The sequence below is a fragment of the Erinaceus europaeus genome (assembly GCF_950295315.1).
Source record: "Erinaceus europaeus chromosome 6 unlocalized genomic scaffold, mEriEur2.1 SUPER_6_unloc_21, whole genome shotgun sequence".
NCBI lineage: Eukaryota > Metazoa > Chordata > Mammalia > Eulipotyphla > Erinaceidae > Erinaceus > Erinaceus europaeus.
Window position 1 is genome coordinate 903,855 of NW_026647127.1, and position 18,119 is coordinate 921,973.

An 18,119-nucleotide genomic window follows, 5' to 3' on the forward strand; every position below is an offset into this window, starting at 1 on the left:
ACCACTGAACAGCAACACAGATACAGCAAGCCAAGTTCAGTGGATAGTAGATCTGTGCTTAGGTCTCTATCTCAAAATTGTAAGCATTGAACTGAGAGATAGCTTATTGGTAAATTGCATACTGCACATGCAGGAGGCCCCAAGTTTGATCCCCAGCATACAGAAGTTCTGAGTGGTGCTCTATCCATAAAAATAAATAAACGAAGGGGTCCAGAGCTTGCTCCCCCAGTGGAGTGCACATCACATCACCATGCTTGCAGACTTGGTGTTGAGCCCTAACACAACATGGGAGCACCAGGCATGATAGCAGGTACTGTGATGTTTCTCACATGCTCTTTCTCCCACTTTTTCTATTTCATTTAAAAAAATTTTTAAAGTCAATTTTCTTTTATATATATTAATATATTTATTTATTATTGGACCGAGACAGAGAAATTGGGAGGAGAGGAGGAGTTAGAAAAGGAGAGAGACAGAGAAACACCTGCAGCCTTGCTTTACCACTTGTGAAGCTTCCCCTACCCCCTGCAGCTGGGGACCAGGGACTTGAACCTGATTCCTTATGCACTGAAATTTCTGTGCTTAAACAGATGCACCACTGCTGGCCCCCTGTATATTTTATTCATTTATTATTTCCTGGATAGAAATTGAGAGGGAACAGAAGATGTAGAGGGGGAGACACAGAGAGACATCTGCAGTGCTACCTCACCACTTGTGAAGCTTCTCCTCAGCTGGTTGTATCTTGGGCTTGAACCTTAGTCCTTGCGAATTGTTACATGTTCACTCCACTGGTTACACCACCTCCTGGACCCCATTTTTTTCATTTTAAAGTTAAAAGGAGAAAACATCTGTTGGCAATAGTAGAATTATGTAGTATAAAACTGTTGTACTAAAATACATTGATATATTCATCTTTTTTTAAAGGTCATTTTGTGAGTGCACATGTATAGTGTGAGAGGACCAATGTTCAAGCCCTTGATCCCCACTTGCAGGCAGAAGCTTCACAAGCAGTGAAACACTATCTTAATGTGTCTCACTTTCTTTTTCCACTCTATCTCCCCTTCCCATCTCTATTTCTTTCTCTCTTACCAAAAAAAAAGAAAAAAGACTTTTTAAAGATTACTTTATATTAAAAATGTTATTTCATTATTCTTGACCAAGTAAAAATATTTCAGGATATATAGAAAATATACTCCATTGAGAATAAGAAATAACTTGAATGTTTAGGCTCTCTGTGTCTGTGCCAGAAGGGGTTTGCTAAGAAGTAATGGTTTGGAAATCCGAATTCCTAGCTTCAAGTCTACCTACTGATGCTCCTCTGCAATCTAAGACCACCGCAGGCAAGGGATTAATATATCATTTGCACTGTCACTTACACTACTGCAGGCTAAAACAAGGGTAGGGAAAGTGGAAAGGACAAAAGTAGGAAAAACTAAGATATCTAAATCAAAGTGACTAGCGACAGTTATTATAATGCTTACTGTTATGCAACCCACTTTTCCTAAAATGCTACAAGGTTTATTGCAAATAACTAAAAAATCTGGGTATTTTGGGCTTCCGCATTCTCTTTCAACACTATTCAGGTTTTACTTTTGTTTCTAAAGATTTATTTATGAGAGAAATAGGGGAGAGGAAGAAGGAGACAGCATCACTCTGACACATCTGATTCCGGAGACCAAACTTGAGACCTCACACCTAAGAACTCCAAAGCTTTATCCACTGCACAACCTCCCAGACAGTGGCAGCCTTTATTTTTTTATAATTTAAAATATTCTGATACTTTGATTACTTAAGAGGCAAAATATTTATACAATCCGAAGAGAACAAGAGTATACATACTTTGCTTATTTAAATGATACATACACTTTAGTAGAACTTACACATTTGAATAAAACTACATACATATGTAATTCAAAATCTAGGAAATATCGAAAAATGTAGTAGAGGAAAAACCCTTTCTTGCCCCTTGACCTTAGACTCTATAAGTAGAAAATTTTAAAGTATGTTTTTTTTAATGAATTAATTTATTTCCCTTTTTTGTTGCCCTTGTTTAACATTGTTGTAGTTATTGATGTTGTTGTTGTTGGATAGGACAGATAGAAATGTAGAGAGGAGGGGAAGACAGGGGGAGAGAAAGACAGATACCTGCAGACCTGCTTCACTGCTTGTGAAGTACCTTTCCTGCAGGTCCGGGGAGCTGGGGCCAGAACCAGGATCCTTCTGCTGGTCCTTGCGCTTTGCAGTATGGTCTTGGCAGAGCTATTTATTTCTGAACCCACAGGGAGTTGTAATAAATCTATGTAATAATATGTTTTATTTTACAACTTGAAAGTATCTTATTTTCCATAAAAATTTTCATAAAAATGACCTTTAAACCAATTTTCTCTTTAGAGAGTTATGATACACATCCTGAATAGAAACAGCTTGAGAAAGAAGTTTGAGTTAACACATTAGTAAACTTGCTGGAGAACGGACTGATGTGGGTAAAATATAGCTTTTTAATTATTTTTAATTTCATGAACTACAGAAAGGGGTAGAGGGGCACAGAAGCAGCACTCTAGCATATGCAGTGCTTGGGATTGGACTCAGGACCTACAATTTAGAAATTTAGAAACTCTAATTTCTTCCATGGTGCAACCTACCCATCTTCAGAGATATTTTTCTTTTGTTCTAAAGATCTTATTTATTCATTAATGAGAGAGAGGAGCAGGGAGAATCTGCATGTTACTCTGGTATATGTGGCACTGGGGATTGAACTTGGGACCTCATGCATGAGAATCCTGTACTTTATCCACTCTGCCTCCGTCTCCCAGACCACTCATAATTTGGCTTTGATTGGAACTGGAACTACTGAAGAAGCACTCTTGGGGGCTGGGTGGTAGTGCAGCGGTTAAGCACCCATGGCACAAAGCTTAAGGTTAGGGTTTGGGATCCTGGTTTGAGCTCCCCACCTGCAGGGATGTAACTCCACAAGAAGTGAAGCAGGTCTGCAGGTGTCTGTATTTCTCTCCTACTCCTTGTCTCCCCCCCACCCTTAATTTCTCTGTCCTATCCAGCAACAATGATAAACAAAAAGAACAACAAAGGGCGGGGGGGGGATGGCCTCCAGGAGCAATGGATTTGTAGTGCAGGAGGCAAAATAAAAAGAAACACTCTTACTCCATAAGTAAACCTGAGATAACAAGAGTCTTAAACAATTAAGTTCCTTCTGCTCTTGCTCTTGTCAATTGTATGTGTCTGACCTTCAGAAATAGAAATCCTTAGAAGAAAATTTACAAGTGCCTTTTCCATTCTAGTAAAGATAGTGATTGTGTTAAAATGTGAATTCCTTTCTATCTCTGCACAGGTTGGAACAGGAACCCAGTCAGAAAGAATTCGGACCTACAATTTTACCCAGAAGAGAGTCACTGACCACAGGGTAGGATATGAAGTCCAAGATATTAATGTAATATTACTGAATGTGCTTACTGTATCTTTGATTTATTAAGGAATCAAATTTCGGGGCCTGGTGGTAGCACAACAGGTTAAGCATACATGGTGCAAAGAAGCCACCTGGCAGCGGTCCCAGTTCATGCAGATGCATGTGGTCCTGGTGATACTGCGGGGCCCATCCATGCTGGCTCTGGGCACAGCTCAGTGCCCCCCATCTGTGCAGTACTTAGGGGCCGGGGAGCCCACAGTGGACCACAGGACAGCAGCAAGGCCCCTGTGTCGCCCTAGTTACAACATCTTCACTGGAGTGACTGTCAGTATCACCTAGAGATGCTTGCTAGCCATATGCTGCTGGGCATTTCAGTGTTTGTTTTACCTTTTTTTTAAATTATTTTTTATATATTCTCTTTTGTTGCCCTTTTTATTGTTGTTGTATTTATTAGTATTGATGTCATCCTTGTTAGACAGGACAGAGAAAAATTGAGAAAGGAGGGGAAGACAGACGGGGAGAGAAAGACAACTGTAGATCTGCCTCACTGCCTGTGAAGCAACTCCCCTACAAGCAGGGAGCTGGGGGCTCGAACTGTGATCCTTCAGAAGACCTTGCGTTTTTGCCCCACTTGGCTTAATTGGCTGCGCTACTGCTCAGTTCCCTTTTTCCCCGAGTTTTAAAAAAAAATATTTATTTATTCCCTTTTGTTGCCCTTGTTTTATTGTTGTTATTGTTTTATTTTTAAATATCTATTTATTCGGTTTTGTTGCCCTTTGGTTTTTGTTGTTGTTGTTGTAGTTATTGTTGTTTTGTTGGGTGGGACAGAGAGAAATGGAGAGAGGAGGGGAAGACAGAGAGGGGGAGAGAAAGATAGACACCTGCAGACCTGCTTCACTGCCTGTGAAGCGACTCCCCTGCAGGTGGGGAGCCAGGGGCTGAAACCGGGGTCCACATGGTGATCCTTCTGCTTGTGCACTTGTGCTTAACCTGCTGCACTACCAACCAAATCCCCTGTTGTAGTTGTTGTTACTGATGTCATCATTGTTGGATAGGACAGACAGAAATGAGGAGAGGAGGGGGTCGGGCGGTGGCGCAGTGGGTTAAGCGCACGTGGCACAAAGCGCAGGGACTGGCGTAAGGATCCTGGTTCGAGCCACTGGCCCCCCACCTGCAGGGGAGTCGCTTCATGGGCGGTGTTGTAGGTCTGCAGGTGTCTATCTTTCTCTCCCCCTCTCTCTGTCTTCCCCTTCTCTCTCCATTTCTCTCTGTCCTATCCAAGAACAAAGCAATGTCAACAATGGCAATAATAACCGCAACGAGGCTGCAACAACTAGGGCAACAAAAAGGGGGAAAAATGGCCTCCAGGAGCAGTGGATTCATGGTGCAGGCACGGAGCACAACAATAACCATGGAGGAAAAGAAAAAGAAATGAGGAGAGGAGGGGAAGACAGAGAGGGGAGAGAAACATAGACACCTACAGACCTGCTTCACTGCTTGTGAAGCAACTCCCCTACAGGTGGGAAGCCAGGGGCTCCAACCTGGATCATTACCCCCATCCTTGCACTTTGAGCCATGGGCGCATAATCAGCTGCACTACCACCCAAGTCTCCTCTTTTCCCTTTGTATATGCACTGAGTATGTGCTTGTCTCTGAAGGTCATGTATACCCTCTGAGTTTTAGTCTTTTTTTTTTTGCCTCCATAGTTATCATTGGGCTTGGTGGCAGCACTAGGAATCCACTGCTCCTGGAGGCTATTTTTACCATTTCATTGCCCTTGTTGTTGTTGTTGTTGTTGTTGCTCTACCTGTTGTTGTTGGACAGGACAGAGAGAAACTGAGAGAGGACAGGAAGACAGAGGGGGAGAGAAAGACAGACACCTGCAGACCTACTTCACTGCTAGTGAAGCGACCTTCCCCACACACATAAGGAAGTGGGGGCTCAAACTGGGATCTTTATGCCCATCCTAGTGCTTTGAGCCATGTGTGCTTCTCCCGCTGTGTACGGCCCAGCCCCCGGTATTTGCCTTTAATGACTTTAGTGTACCTTACTAATAATGAGACTATTTCTCATATAGACTCAGAATAATACTTTGATCAGACTTTTCAGGAAGCATTTCTTTAGATTATGTTCAGAGTTATATTTCTCTTTTTAAATATTTTTCATGACATGCCCGATTTTATATATATGGAGACAGAGATAGAGGCAAAGGCAGGGACTGAGAGACAGACAAACAGCGTCCCAGCATATACAGAACCTATCTGGCTGGAATGATCACCTAATCTGGCACTCTCTCCGTCTCAGGGGATGTTCTCATCCCTACTCCCAGCCTGTCCTGGGACCCTCTTCCTAGTAATTGCTACCTCTGCATTTTTCTTAGTTAACATTAATTTTTGATCATTTGAGAGTTGGTCTCTATTCTTGAAAGTTACTCACACTTTCAAAGTGTTTCCATACTCCCCCCTACATTAAGGAGCACTTTAACTGCTATGTGGATACAATATATTTCCTTGCAAGGGAGTATTTGAAACTATGATCTGTATTTAAAGTTGATTTACAAAGTGCTGAGTTTGCTAGAATATGTATCTGTCATTTACAAGGAAACAGTCACTGTGCAAGAAGCAATACAGTGTTGACAGTAGTGTTTCAAATATATAGTGTTCTTATGCACTCTGTCCAAGAGTTACTGAAATCAACAATGTTTACTCTCAAACTGTAGTCAAGTCTGTGGAGCTAAGAGAATTTACATTTTTACTTGATTCATTTTTTGTGAACCTTTGGGAAGCTAAAGACAAGTTTTCTTCAAGTAGATCCTGTGAAACGTGGGTTGTAACCCCAGTTTTTTAAAAATTATTATTCAAGATTGCACAGCATCAGATGTGTCTGACTTCTAAGGAAAATGAGACCCCAGACACATTGATGGGTGAGTGTCAAAATATTTAAGTTGGGATGGTTGGATTTAAAATAGCAGTTCAAAACTCTCTCAATAGCAGCTGTTTAGTATTAAGCTTAATTGTCTTCACAGATTTCATCCATCCTGACCAGCCCTTACTGTGGCACAAAACTCAGACCTGCCTTGCTAAAAGTTTTCTTTAGTACACTAAAGAATATACTGATTTGTACATCTGGAGAACAATATAGTTGCTGGGTCTTTCTATTTGTTTTGTCATCTCAGTGTAATTTGTTTTAGGTAAAATAATGGAAATAGAAAACAGGCATTGTACAATGTAAGGGCATCAATACCCCTGTCCCAAACTCACCTGTTCCCAGTGTCTTTTTCATCCCATTTTCCATGTTTTCAGCTACATGTTCTCAGGAAAAAAAAACAAAACTCAGACCTGCTCCTCTGCACCTCTAACCACACTTGATGGTGTTGTTAGCCAGAGAGGTGAAGTCTCCTATTTTTTTCACCAAGAAGTGCTGTCTTGAAAAAAATATTTTGAGGGAGAGGCTGGGTGGTGGCTCACCTAGTTGAGAGCACATGTTACAGTGCTAAAGGACTCAGGTTCAAGCCCCTGTTCCCCACCTGCAGGGGGAAAGCTTCATGAGTGGTGAAGCTGTGCTGCTGGTGTCTCCCTCCATATCACCCCCATTCCTTCTCAATTTTAGGCTGTCTATCCCATCAATAAATATATAAAGATAATAAAATATTTTAAAATATGTATATTGAAGCGGCTGGCAGTGTACCTGGTTAAGCACACATAGTACTCAGAACAAGGACCCATGCAAGGATCAAGTTTCAAACCCCACTCCCCACCTTCAGGGGGGTCGCTTCACAAGAGTCGAAGCAGGTCTGCTAGTGTGTCCTTCGTTCTCCCTCCTCTCACCTCTCAATTTCTTTTTTTTTAATTTTTTTTATATTTACTTATTTATTCCCTTTTGTTGCCCTTGGTGTTTTATTGTTGTAGTTATTATCAGTGACGTTGTTGGATAGGACAGAGAGAAATGGAGAGAGGAGGGAAAGACAGAGAAGAGGAGAGAAAGATAGACACCTGCAGACCTGCTTCACCACCTGTGAAGCAAGTCCCCTGCAGGTGGGGAGCCGGGGCTCAAACCTGGATCCTTTCGCCGGTCCTTGCATTTGGAGCCACATGCGCTTAACCCGCTGTGCTACCACCCGACTCCCACCTCTCAATTTCTGTATTATCCAATAAAATGAAAAAATAGGCCACCAGGAAAAGTGGATTCTTATTGAGCCCCAGCAATAAGTAACCCTGGAGGCAAAAAAAGGAAAAATCTGTTAATTGATTTATTCATTTACTTCACTAATCATATCTTTCTCTCCCCCCTCTGTCTTCCCCTCCTCTCAATTTCTCTCTGTCCTGTCCAACAACAATGACAGAAATAAAAATCAATAATAACTACAACAAAGATAAAAAACAAGGTCAAAAAAAGGAAAAAATACCCTCCAGGAGCATTGGATTTGTAGCATAGGCACTGAGCCACAGCAATTACACGGGGGTGGGGGAATTAAAGAAAAAAAGAAAAAAAAGAGAGAGGGGGACTTTTAAACCTACTTCACCACTCATTAAAAATCCTTCCTGCTGGTGGGGAGTTGGGGCTCAAACACAGGTCCCTTTGTATGGTAAGAGCAGTCTCAGCTATGTGCATCACCAGCCATGCCCCATTCTAAGATAGTTGTCCAGTTGTCTGTGTTTAGGTTGCTTCTATATTTTGACTTACCAACTATATAGCTATATAAACATAGCTGTGCATATGTCTTGGGACTAGCATACAATTAAATATTAGAAATTAAAGTACATATATATGTTTTTTAACGGACTATTATTATTGGAAAGGGCAGAGAGAAATTTAGAAGGGAGGAGGAGGTGGATAAGGCGAGAGACAGATATGCACCTGCAGCCCTGCTTCACCACTCTTGAAGCTTTCTCCAACTCAGGCAGAGATCAGAGGCCTGAACCTGGTTCAATGTGCACTGTAACATGTGGGCTCAACCAGATGTGTCACTGCCCGGACCCTAAAAATATATATATATTCTTTATATATTTTAAAAATATTTTTATTAATATTTCTTTATTCCCTTTTGCTGCCCTTGTTTTATTGCTGTAGTTATTACTGTTGTAGCCCTTGTTGGAAAGAACAGAGCGAAATTGGGAGAAGAGGGGAATACAGGGGAGAGAAAGATAGACACCTGCAGATGTGCTTCACACCTGTGAAGCAAACCCCCTGCAGGTGGGGAGCCTGAGGCTCTAACTGGGATCCTGATGCCTGTCTTTGTGCTTTGCACCACGTACACTTAACCAGATGCACTACCAGCGAACTCCCGATTCTTTATATTTTGATGAGAGAGATACAAAAAGAGAAAGATCAGAGCACTGCTCAGCTCTGGGTTATGGTGGAGCTGAAAATTGATCCTGGGACTTCAGAGCCTCAGGCATGGAAGCCTTTGACATACAGAACCATTATGCTGGCTCCCCAGCAGGGTCAGTGGAAAATAAGGAAGTTAGATGAGTGACATGCCTGGAGACAATCTGAGTATTCAAGACTATGGGAAGTTCTCAAAAATTGAGAAAAGTGGGCAGTTAGTGTGTCACCCAGTAGAGCACTTAAGTTGCCATGTTGGTGACCCGGGTTCCAGCTCCAGTCCCCACTCGCTAGGTGGGGATGGCAGAAAGTTTTAGAAATAGTAGAACAGTTCCGCACCTCGGTTCTTCATCTTTGTCTCTACATACATTCAAAATGAATAAATAAAATAAAGACAGCTGATGATGATGTTAGAGTCCTGTAGGTAATAATAAAAATAAGATAAATGATATATTTATTATATATGAATAAAATAAATGAAGACAGCTGATAATGATGATAGAGTCCTATAGCTAATGAGCAGGAGCCGTAGCATTAGCAACAACAATGAAACATCAAAAAGAAAACGACACATGGGCCTTTAGAGTTTTTCAAATATTATGAATAGGGTACAGAAAAAGTACAGGTAGTCAATAAATACATAAAAAGTACAGGTAGTCAATAAATACATAAAAAGTACAGGTAGTCAATAAATACATAAAAATATTTAGTCAATAAATACATAAAAAGTACAGGTAGTCAATAAATACATAAAAAGTACAGGTAGTCAATAAATACATAAAAATATTACACTTGTTATTAGGGAGGTTCAAAAGAAACTATAATGTTGATTGTATTTATAAGTAGCTTAAAAGAAGTGGGTCACTATTGAAAAATAGTTACTGTTTTTATTGTTGTTGCAATTATTGTTGTCTTCGTTATTAGATAGAATAGAGAGAAAAGGAGAGAGGAGGGGAAGACGGGTGGAGAGAAAGATAGATACCTGCAGACTTGCTTCACCGCCTGTGAAGTGACTCCCCTGCATGTGGGTAGCTGGGGATCCTTAAGCCACTCCTTGCATTTCACGCCATGTGCCCTTAACCCTTGCGCTATTGCCCAACTCCCTGTTTCTATCTTTTTTATTTCCTTTCAGAGAGTTTAATCTTTTAAAAATTTATTTATTCCCATTATTGCACTTTTAAATTTTTTATAGTTATTGTTGTTGTTGACCTTGTCAGATAGGATAGAGAGAAATGGAGAGAGGAGGGGAAGACAGAGACGTGAAGGGAAAGATAGACACCTGCAGACCTGCTTCACCAATTGTGAATCAACTCCCCTGCAGGTGGGGAGCTGGCAGGTCTAACTGGGATCCTTACCCCGGTCCTTCTGCTTTGTGCCACCTGTGCTTTACCAGCTGTGCTACTGCCCAACTCCTGACCTTAAACTTTTATAATTATCAGGTGTGGTCCTAGTGTACACAGGTTTTCATTTTTTAAATTTTGACAAAAGCATACTCTGATATTTTAGAAAATGTGTGCTTTTTATTTTGGAAATGCGTACTTGCTTGTTTAAAAATGTTACTTCTCTTGAAAGAATGTTGGGTGTTATATTTTCTAAAGTTCTTAGTAGGCAGTGTAGTATTAAGTTTTCCTAAAAAGAGAAAGGGCAGTCAGGTTGAACAGTGACCTTTGTTTCCCCAGGATGCCAGTTTTGACCTGTGACCTTCTGATCTACATGTGGTGTACAGATGCCAGTGTCAGCATAATGAGTGGCTATTCCATGACCATTTGTCCCCACAATTGGTGACTGTCTGGGAAGTGCTGGGCTAAGGAGTCTTTAAAAGGCTAGTAGCTGAGGGCCTATGGCAGTAGAGGTGTCACTTTGCAGTGAAATGTGTTGATCACAGTAACAGCCATCCAGAAGCCCGAAGTGCGCCATCTTTAGTCTCTGCTACTGTCTCCTCCTGGGCTGACTGTAGACTCAGCCATGTCCTTGCTCTGGCACATGGAACATGAACAAATGGGAAGCAGGCAGAGACCTCAGTGGCTGTCTGGCTATGGTATGGGAGCCCTTCTTCTGGCACTGAAGAAGCTAGGTGCCACCCTGTGGAGATTTGGGGAACAGGCAACACACAGAAAATAGATCCAGTTGAGCTATGAGCTGCCTGCAGACACATGGGACGTCAGCTAATGCAGAGCTGCCCAGAGGAGCCCACCAAGGTTTCATCTGAGCCCTGAGCAAAGAGAGGGGCCATATAAGGTACAGAGCCAGGGAGTGATATTTATTATAGTAATACAATCAACAAGAAAATACAATAAAAGACTCTATAACTACATACATACAGTGAAAGGAATAAGAGAGAGATTTCTGTGAAAAGACCTTCAAAGCAGGATGTAAGAAGGGATCAAGGAGGATGCCTCAAATGAAATGAGCTGGATGTGAGATGTTGACATTTTTCATTGTGACCCCACTAGACAAAAAGTTTAAAAGAACTGCCTTAGTCAGAGGGCTTCATGTCTTCCACCAGGAAGTTTACACATAGATGGCAGGACTGAGAACTAACTCAAAATCCTGCAAAGGATTAAGAAAATAATTGTTCTCAGTTGGATATCATAAAGTAACAGGGAAAAGAAAGGGTCAGTTCTAGAAAGGGGAAGCTGTCTGTTGGCATTTCAGCAGACACCCAGGTGGCCTCACTGATTGTAGATTTGCCAGGGGAGCCCAGAGCCATTATCAGCTGAGTAGGTTGTAGGTAGGGGCTCTCTGAATCCCATTTGGAGAGACCTGAGATGTTCCATCACTGAGCCTTTCTGGAGGCATCACTCTCCCGGATTGGAATTAGCAGTCTGTCTTACTGTCATGCCTGAAATGAAAAACAGAGAGCTGTCTTAGTTAAATCACATTGTCATATACTAGCTTCTTCTTGATTCCTGAAGAAATAAGTTAAGCCAAAGAGAGTATTTCTCCATGGAGATAAATATATGAAAGGGCTAAGTGGTGCCCACCTGGTGAGCACACATGCCACAGTGAACAAGGACCTAGGTTTTTTCCCCTATCCCCACCTGCAGGGGGGAAGCTTCAGGAGCCGAAAAGCAAAGCTGTAGGTATCTCTCAATTTCTCCCCCACTGTCTCTCCCTCCCATCTGAATTTCTATCGCTAGCAATTAGGTAAATTGAATTATTATCAGAAGAGTTAAATATATTAAAACCTAGTCAGCATTTCCTCTCAACACAGCAAGATTCTGCAGCCTCCACCCAGAATGTGCTGTCACCAGGAGAATGAGTCAGGTCCTGCCATTGTTGGGATGTGATTCTCTTGTCCTGTTGTAATCAGCCAGAAACCTTTGTCTCACACAGACTAGTTGCTCGAATTAATCTCACATGGCATAAGCTCACCCAGACTCATGGTGTAGATGAGGTGTGTCCAGGAGCCTGGTCACCTTTGTACCACTGGCATCAGTCAGGAAGGAGGTGCCTACCTCTAGCAGGATCAGGGGACTTGGATGGAGGGCCTCACTCCTCCCTGTCTTCCTTGTTAAGCTCTGTGTGGCTGCTGGTGCACAACATGGACATGATGCAGGAGAACTGAGTGATGGTGGCCTTTTCCTTCTGGTGTAGCAGATAGACACAGTCCATGATGTCCTCCACTGCCAGATTCACGGGGATGATGGGGTGGCTCAGGGCATAGCTGTAGAGTGACAGCTTGTGGGTGGCCCTGTCTCCACAGCCCATCAGGTATTCATTACTGAGCTCAGAGGCAGTGAGCTCTAGCAGAGGCAGCCATGAGGGGGCACTGTGCAGAAGGTTGAACACAGAGCTCTGCCTGATGCTTTCCACATCATGGAGGGTGGCGTCAGAGTCATCCCTCTGGTCCACAGCCACCAAGATGCTCTTGTGGTGGCCTCTGTAAACAGAGCTGCCCAGGTCCACGTAGAGTCACCCCCAGTGCAGAGACCTGTGATCATAGCAGTCGGATTAGCAATGGACAAAGTAGGGGCCCTAGGGAGCAGAGCAGAGGCAGTGAGAGCATGAAGGACGTGGAAAACCAAGGGGTCGAGCGTCCACTTTCTAACTGAAACCTTTGTAGAGGGACAGATGGAGGTAGCAAACCCAGTTATAAGAGTATGACATGATTCCTGCATATTAGCAGGAAAATCTTTGAGGATTTGAGAAAGGAGACCTGGACTCCCTACTTTTGATTGAATTTGAAGGTGTATATAACTGGCCTTGGCTTTTTATTGGGGAACTTAAGAGGTTTCTAGAAACTTGGAAGTAGAAGTTATCATGCTGGGTCACTATTAGTTCTGGTGTATATTCTGATCCCATTTCCATAGTGAGGCTGGTTTTCAGTATCATGAGCTTGATTTCAAGAGGGGAGAAATGTCCAGAGAGGTGGCACTGGCAGCAAAGTGTTCAATTTCCCTCTCCTCTGCTGGCCCTGACCTGAGGTCTGGGCTTGTGGAGGAACTAACCTGGGGTGTCCTCAAATAGCTGCTCCAAAAGGAAGGACTCCTGGTGGCTGGAAGCCAAGCCAGAGATTTCCTGATCCTGTGACTGGTCGTCAGTCACCTGTAGTGGAGCCATTCCATTTTCATAGTGATATTCTCTGTCTGTATGGAGAGGAATCCAAAATAGGTTCAGGCTGAAGTGGTCGTGATGAGCCCATCGTGACCACAGGATGTAGCTAGAGCATGGCAAGGGAGCTGTGTCTTCCTTGGAGATGTGCATGTTTTACTGTGGGACTACTGGGTCCCTGCCAATCTCCCCACCCCCTTGGGATTGATTTTCAGTGTCATGAGCTTGTTTCAAAAAGGAGGTATGACTCGGCAGGAGGCGTGTACAGGAACCCAGCTGGTCTCCACATGTGAGGCTGTGGGAGTCATCTGCTTCTAGTGGAAGCCCCTCAGTGGCTGGCGTTTGACCCCCTTCATGTTTATGCAGATGTTTGACACCTACATGTAGAGAAATCTGAATCTAGATCCAGGCTGACCATAAAGAGACTCATTTCACTGTAGAAGATGACACATGGGCCTTCTTTGGACCTTCTTTGCAAAGAAGGCTGTGTCTCTGTGTCTCTGTGTCCAAGAGTCTGACAGGAAACCCTGCCCTAGCATGTGCCCAAGAAAAGAGTTGACAAAGTAAAGAGGAAGATGCTCTTATACATCCCTGTGCCTGGAATGCAATGAATTCCTCATGAGGAAGAGCTTTATATAGCAGTCCTGTCTGCCACAGAGAAGTAGAGAAGCAAGGACTGTCATTAGAGCCTGTTACAGAGTAGTAGTTGGTCAGTGTCTGTTGAATTCATGGAGGCCTACTGCTTGCACTTTTCCCTGTCAGAAGGTATTGAAGCTAAGCTGGAACCCATTTTCCCTGAGCCTTTGTAGTTAATGTCTCACTCCAGTCAGCCTCTTTGTAGATTGCCCTGACACTCACCTGCAGGTGGCTCTGTGGTTTCTTCCATCCTAGAACTCACAGACCCCTGACCAGTTTCTGCAGAGTCCTGGGAGAGAAAGAAGTTAGGGTCACAATAAGCTTTTGGAGTGAGCAGTGGAAGAACACATTTCCCAGCAGCTCTGTTTCCCCCAGAGAGAGAGAGAGCGAGAGAGAGAGAGAGAGAGAGAGAACCCTGTGTCCAGTATCAAACTACTTGACCCCTGGGGGTGACTGTGGTTTAGAATCGCCACTGTAGATTTACATGAATACTTGGATTTTCAGTGCATGTTTAGAAGTGTGATGACAAGGGTATTTGGATTCATTCCTGCATGCTCTCTAGTCTCAGGATACGCACACAGGTAACTCTCAGTTGAGAGTAATTTGTAATTTAAAATGTCAGCTATCTAATCAAATACTTTTAAAAATATATATCTTCCCCCCACTAGAGGAGAAGAATTTCCTGGTGTTTGAAGAGGCAGGAAACTGGCATCAATGCTGCAGAGTGAAGGCCAACCCTGACATGATGCAGATTTCAAATTATGCAAAAGAAGAAATAAAAAAAGAGAGAGGGCTAGGCGGTGTTGCAGCTGTTTTGGCACACACCTTACCAAGTGCAAGAACCAAGGATCGGGTGCCACTACCCTGCCAGAAAGCCTTATTATTGACATACTAAGCTGATAATGAAGATGAAAATTAAGGAGGAATTGGTTTGAGATAGGTCATTAAAAATGATCCCATTCTAATGCAGTAAAGAATTGTAAAAAGAGCACACAGAGTGCAAGTGAAATGCAGACAGTATCCATAGATTAAGTATATATTTAAGTGGATCTTATGAGAATATCATAGTGGGATCTCCTAGCATAATGGTCATGCAAAGAGACTGTCATGCCTGAGGCTCCAAAATCCCAGGTACAACACCCTGGATGACCATAAGCATTAAGCCAAAGCTGAGCAGTGCTCTGGGAAAAAAAAAAAGAGAAAGAAAGAAAGAATGAATGAATCCTCCTCAGGGCCAGGCAAGGCAGTACACCTAGTTAAGTACACACATTACTATGGACAAGGACTCATGTTCTAACCCTGGGCCCCACCTGTAGGGTGGCAGCTTCATGAGTAGTTAAGCAGTGCTGTAGGTGACTCTGTCTCTTTCCTTCTCTATCTCCCCTCCCCTCTCAGTTTCTTTCTGTATCTATCCATAGTAAAACAAAGAAACAAAAAAACTCCAAGGGAAGAATATGGTGTCCCATATCTGAAAATGGGGAAAGATTTAAGATGGGAAAGAAAAGATATCCGAGGTCACATGATGGAAAGACTCTAACTGAATGAAAAGTGCATTTACAAATTTGAGAAGATACTCAGAATTACTTTGTTCAAATTCACATAACTCAGTTCTTTAGCCCTCACCTCCTCAATTCATTAAGCATAATCAGCTCCAGGCCCTGCCCCCAAATGGAAGTTCCAATGTATCTCAAGGTTTGTGAGAACTATGAAGTTATCTCTTATGGGAGACACAGGGATTTGGAGTGGGGTGAGCATGGAACTCTACCCGTATACTTGGATAAGCCTATTAACCATTATTCAGTCACTGCTGAAAATGTGGTTAAGAGAATGTCTTAGTTCGCCATAGTAAATGTCTTAGCTATTGTACTGCAATTCCAGAAACCAAATGATACGCAGAGCTCCTGGCTGTCATTCTCTTCTTTTTCGTTTTCTTTGATAGCGGGGAAACAGGGGAGAAAGGGGCAAAGAAAGAGAGAGAAACCTGAAGTACTGCCTCACCACTCATGAAGCTCCCCTGCCACAAGTAGGTCTCAGGGACTTGAACCCAGGTCCTCTTGCATGGTAATGTGCACTCTACCGGGTACACCACTGCCTGGTCCCTCCTAGCATGCTTTTGGTCCAGTAGCATAAAGAAAAGTGAGGTTGTTATTTTTTCTTTAATTAGTAGAGTCACCCATTCCAGGAGGAAAACATCCACAGGGAGCAATGCAGACCACTCTGTATATGCAAGGCAGGGTTGCATTCAGTCTAAGCTCCCTTTTTTGTGTCTATAGAGAAGTGTGTGTAAATAGGAAAATACATCCTTCTGGGTGGTATGTGCTGAATTCTTCCCTCATCTCTAGACCACTTTCTGTGTAACGCAGGAACTTGGAATTTAAGTTCTAGTCTTAGAAACACTCACACAGGTGCGTTCTGCCTCCTTTTGGTTGATATCCAGGTAGTCCAGAATGGCGGTATAAATTTTGCTAATAGATTCCACAGTGACCCAAAAGAGAGAAGGAGAAATGAGCTGTTAGACTATTATCAAATGAACTTGTGTTTTGGCTAATCATTTCAGCATTTTTCAATGGTTTTTCAAGATATCAAGTTTTTAAAGATACGTGCAAGACTTAATGAGAATAACAGTATGCAAATGTATTTCTGGAGAATGAGACAGATCCCAGAAAACATGTCTGTGGTGTCAGGTCTCTGAGACCAGGGCTGAACACCCCATCCAGAGTCCAGGCCAGACCCTCCCTGGGCTGTAGCTCTGGCAGGTTCATTTGCTTTGAGAACCAGCCCATGGAGAAACTTGCCCTTAAGTCAGGGCCATTTAATACATGGTGCAGGGTGATGTTAGCTCCCATCACAGCATGAAGAGAAGGGGGACAAGAGGGAGGGGCATTGACTGCTTGGACTCTGCATTCTGAGAACTTGAAAATTTGAAATACATGAAATAAGGACATACTCAGAAAGCTCGTTATACCATTGCTCCATCTTCTCAACTGATCTGAAATCCAAGAGAAGGGGAGAAAAACAGTTAAAATGCACATTCACACAAACATATTATGAGTGTTGGCCAGTGTAAACAGCATCATTGATTGTTATTGGTGGGACTGTGTGATCCAGGAGTCCTGTCCTGGTCACGGTGCTGAGGGGCCCTGCTCTTTGACAGTTTGCTGGGTTGGCAAGGAAATCTTCTAAATGGAGGAGAAATTGGGTTTAGGGCCCTTTGGTGGTGCTGGTGGTTAACTGCACATGCTACCATGCACAAGGACCTGGGTTCAAGCCCCTGGCCCCCACCTGCAAAGGGCTTAGCAACTACATGTGTTTGCTGGTATCAGAGCCAGTGGGAGCCAATGGAGAGCACAGATCTGTCCTTGTGGGGGTCAGAGCACCTGTGGCTAATAGACCCCCAGATGGAGCTGTGCTCCCCCTAAGAGTCATGAGGAGACAGGCAGGGCTTGGCTGCAGTCTTACTGAAAAGAGACCACGAAGCTGCGGTCAGCCCAGCCTAAGACCAGTGATGTGCGGGCTCTTGTGGCTTTCCTCATGTTGGGTTCCACCCACATGTCCATCAGGGGTGCCAAGTACTTGATTCAGAAGTGACTCTTGTACCTGGAGAGGGAATAGAGCACAGCAGTGTTAGCTTGCATCCCAGCAATCTGGGAGTATCTGGGTTTATCCTGAGGAGATGGTGGGTGTGTTTCTTTCTTTAATTTTTTATTGGGGAATTAATGTTTTACAGTTGACAATAACTACAATAGTTTGTGCATGCATAACATTTCTCAGTTTACCCTGAGATTTTTTCACATAACAATACAACCCCCACTAGGTCCTCTGTTATCCTTTTCCAGGATGTGTACTCCCCCCACTCCTCCACCCCAGAGTCTTTGACTTCGGTGCATTATACCAACTCCTTGGAGGGAGGTACATACTTTGTGTTGGAGATGAGCAGCACATTGGAATATAGGATCAGCTGCCTTTTCTGCCACTTCCGACCCTTCTGGAATTTGCCAGTGCCCATGAACTGGATATGGCCATAAGGCAACACTAGGTTGTTATCTTCCAGACTGCCCTCCTCCATAGAAGAGCTGCAACACAGCAGACCCACAGGGCAGTTTGTCTCTGGCAGGCAGGACACGGGCTCATTCTGATGTCAGCCCTCACAAAGCATTACAGAGGAGTCTCAGTCCCCCAGAAGGGC